This window comes from Echinops telfairi, unplaced genomic scaffold (genome assembly GCF_000313985.2).
Source record: "Echinops telfairi isolate 266 unplaced genomic scaffold, ASM31398v2 ScPeMD7_3;HRSCAF=10, whole genome shotgun sequence".
Taxonomy (NCBI): domain Eukaryota; kingdom Metazoa; phylum Chordata; class Mammalia; order Afrosoricida; family Tenrecidae; genus Echinops; species Echinops telfairi.
The window spans coordinates 50,732,862-50,737,423 of NW_022103899.1; positions in this window are offsets into that span (position 1 = coordinate 50,732,862).

The window sequence follows — 4,562 nt, forward strand, 5'->3', positions numbered from 1 at the left end:
GTTCCCCCTTTCCACCCCACCCTCCCTCCACCCTCCTGGTATCGCCACTCTCACTACTGGTCCTGAAGGGATCATCTGTCCTGGATTCCCTTGTTTCCGGTTCCTATCTGTACCAGTGTACATCCTCTGGTCTAGCCGGATTTGTAAGGTAGAATTGAGATCATGATAGTTGGGGGAGGAAGCATTAAAGAACTAGAGAGTTGTATGTTTCATCGTTGCTACACTGCACCCTGCCTGGCTCGCCTCCTCCCTGCTACCATTCTGTAAGTGGGTTTCCAGTTGCCTACAGATGGGCTTTGAGTCCCCACTCTGCACTCCCTCATTCACAATGTTATGATTTTTGGTTCTTTGATGCCTGATACCTGATCCTATGGACACCTTGTGATCACATAGGCTGGTATGCCTCTTCCATGTGGGCTTTGTTACTTCTCAGCTAGATGGCTGCTTGTTTATCGCCCAGCCTTTAAGACCCTAGACGCTATATTTTTTGGTAGCTGGGCACCATCAGCTTTCTTCACATTTGCTTATGCACCTGCTTTGTCTTCAGCAATCGTGTCAGGAAGGTGAGCATCATGGAATGCCAGTTTAATAGAACAGTGTTCTTGCATTGAGGGAGTACTTGAGTAGAGACCCAATGTCTATGCTACTTTAATACTAAATCTATAAATATATGCACATAGATCTAGATCCCCATCATCATATATAAATATATTTACATTTGTACATTCCTGTACTTAGACCTCTATAAATGCCCTTTGCCTCCTGGGTCGAGTTAGAAGTTTTTGTGGAGGCAGCATGTCCCACCTTCCTCCCACGGAGTGACTGCTGGATTCACCGTACAGTTAGCAGCCAAGTGCTTTAACCACTGTGACACCAGGGCTCTAGAACTTGTACAGTGAGGCATTGAAATCTGAATATGTGGTTCATGTGAACTTTGCTTTAATAACCAATAAAAGGGCTCTTTCTCCAAGGGCTGTATTGTCATTTAATCCTGTGTGCCCACGAATGTTAAGCTGATGAGCATTGCCTCCGAATATAGTATTAAATAGTAACATTTTAGTTCATTTCTAGATGAGTTGCATATCCTAACAGTTATGTGTTGGCCCTAAATTCTAGCTAGCTTTGTAATTATGTGAACTTCTGATACATTTTGTAGATATTTCAATTTCTATAAAATAGAGACTTGGCAGAAGAGGTAAATGTTTTGCTAAGAAAACAAAATTCAATTTGAGGCTGACATTGGTCTTGTGTAGGTTTAAGAAGCCCTGGTGGCTTCATGTTTAAATACCTGCTAACTGAAAGACCGCTGGTCTGACCCCACCAGTCGCCCCCTCAGAGAAAGATGGGCCGGTTGGCCGTCTTGGGGATGCAGGGACAGGGCTGCTCTGGGTTCACAAGGTTGCTGTGAGTCAAAGCCCATTCAGCAGCAGTGGGTTTAACGCAGATTTGTTGTTGGAAAAATAACATCGCTTTACGAGTCGAATTTGTCATTCTGTGATCCTCATACTGAGTACTATGGCCTGAGCACGGTTGTGAGTTTTTTATTGGTATGAATACATCGGATTCCATGGAGGGCTTGACTGTGGGGACCCTGGCTCTTTAACCCTTTGTGTCCACATCAGTTACCCTTCATAGCCCATTTTTTGGTTATTTCTTTTTAACTTTTTGGCTGCAGTAAAGAAATGTTTCCATCTGCCCATAGGCACTCTCAGGTGAAAAGAAAAATGGTACTTGGGAGTTGAGAACAGAGAACAAAAGAGGTGGAATGTTAAAAACCAGACAGCATGTTTCACGGGAAGTCTTAGCACGGAAGATGAAGGAACGTATTTCAGGGCCTTTGAAATTTTTTCCTGAGGCAGGTGGGCGTGGTGGGGGTTGAGGACTGTCATATACCAGAAGGTTTAAAGCCATCACAGGTTAAACAAAGACTGCCTATGGACATTCCCCCCAAGTCCTAAAAGATGAACACAGATCAGATCAAACCCAGCAGTCAAATGCCAGTTGTGTGTGTCTACCAGTAAACATTGGTCAGCATCTTATGGATGCCGAAGAGACAACAGGACTTTCTGAGAAGTAGGACCCAGTGAGCACCCTCTCATCACTGTACTCACACAGCATATGCAACAGGCTGATAACCACAAGGTCAGCCGTTCAAAACTGCCATCTGCTCTGCGGGAGAAAGATGAGGCTTTCTACTCTCATGAAGATTTAGTCTCAGAAATCCACAGGCGCAGGTCTACCCTGCCCTATAGGGTCACTACGAGTCTAGCTAGACTGCTAGTGCCCAGTTGTTTTCTTGATCAGTGATCATTGTTTTGAAATATCTTGAGAGAATCCAGTTGTAAACCCAGTCATCCCTCCCCACCCCAAATTATTGCTGATAATGTGACCCCCAATTTCTCCTCACCGAGCTGGAGAGTAATGGTCCTTGTTGGCAGGTTTACAAGTTACTGACCCTTCGAATGCCTTTGGCTGCAAGTGAGCTCTGTGTTTCTCAGTGAGAGTATGATCTCAATACGTTGCTAGGTCTTTCAAGGTCAACTGTTGTCATGCTTTCTAAGAAGCATCCAGTGCGGTGATATGGCGGATTGCAATGCAGTGAGAGCCATCCACGCTCTTCCGTAGTTCCACGTGAAGCTGCTTGAAATGTGGAACCAGCCTCAGGGGTGGCTCGGCATAGAGGTTACACGTTGGGCTGCTACTTCAAGGTCAGCAGTTTGAAACCAGCTGCTCCTCAGGAGAGGGGCGGGACTTTCTACTCCCATAGAGTTACCGTCCGGGCAATCCACGAGGGCAGTTCTGACCTGTCCTTCAGGATCGCTGTGAATGGAATGGACTTAATGGAAGTGAGTTTGAAGGGTTTTGTTTTGGGGGATGCGTGAAGGAGCAAACCCCAGAGGCCCTGCTGGGTAAGCATTGGATACAAGCCCCAGGCTTGGTGGCTCAAACCCACCAGCTCCTGTGGGATCCAGCCCACATCCAGAAGGGTTGTATAATTGAAGGGAAGAAATTCAGAGGCAGACAAAAGTTTTGGGGTGCTCATCTCCATGGTATCAGGTACCAGGTCCGAGTGGGAGAGAGAGATTATATTCTTACACCAATGTACATAGTCTCTGGGCATGCAAGCCCCCCTAAGTACATGTAACCACGTATATAATAAAGTGGGCAGTAACTTAACCCTAGAGATCCCCGCGTTCATATGGGAGTAACCTAACACCAGTGCTCGGAGCAGGGAAGGGGGAGTGACTGTCCCCTGAGCAGAGAGAGCAATAGCAACGTGTCTGCTCCTGTCCATAAAGCTGCCAGATAACAATCAGCCATGTTATTGCAAGACATAACCTTAAGGTAGCACTACTAGGGGAAACTATTGTGGAGATTATTTTTAATTAGAGAATGTGACCGGGACCCTTCTCCAACTCACAAATGGAAAGGCCTCCCTCCACTCAGAATTCTGGCCCCCCAAGCTTCTTTATATGAGAATAAAGAATATGCATACACTCTTATCCCAGGCCTCAGCTTCCCACAAGCTGCCGCATGGGAGAAAGATGAGGCTGCCTTCCCATAAAGAAGTACAAAGCATCCCATTAAAAAATACACCAAATCGAACCCCCCAAAATCACAAAGCTTTCGCAATCCTCCACAGGGATATTCTAAGTCAGAATGTACTCAGAGGTCAGTGGGGTGGGGTGGGGGTAAGTTTGATGCGTGGGTAGGAAAAACATGCTACAAGGATGTTGGCAAATGGGGTGTAGAGCCACGAGCATTGACTGATGGGTAATGTATGGCAATACGAACGCCGCTATCACTTTGAAGTTGTTAGGATGCAAAAAGATTGAGACTTGAACTTGGGTTGGCACCAGAGTAATTTTCTTTGCCACCTTTCCCCACGCTGCTCGTCTCAACCTAAAGAATAACTGCCCTTAGCCCAAACTCTAAGGTTGATGTCTGTACGCTCAATGAGGTAAGCCTCGGTCCTTTGAAGTTTATCATGAACATTTTGTGGGTGAGATTTGGGATGTTGTTATAAAAATAGGTATCCTTTCACTACCTGCGTGTCTGAACTAGGGAACATGATTCTGGACCTGCTATATGAATCAGAAATGTTAACGCGAAAGGATAATGTTGTCAGAATGGAATAAGTAAGGGTGGTCCTGATTTGCCATTGTATTACAAATCTCTGCCACAAGGTGGGGATCTAATCCTGCCTCACCCTTCAGTAATAAGCAAAAGGCCACCAAGGAACAAGATTTTCGGCCCACACCGGAAACCAGCCACACTCGCTGCCATGGAGGTGCTGCTGACTGACTCTGTGACCCTATAGGACAGGGTCTACCTGCCCCTGTGGGTGTTGCGAGACTCTAACTCTCTACAGGAGGAGAAAGCCCCATCTTTCTCTCTCTGCCCACACAGGAAGGAACATAGACTCATTGGCTGCGTGATGACAATGGGAGTAAAAGACACCTTGTTTCCCCCCATTAAACTACAAAGATGGGCCATATAACATCCATTCTGACAACATCCAACTGCCTAGTCATCAGTGGTCCCATTAAGTCTTATCCCCC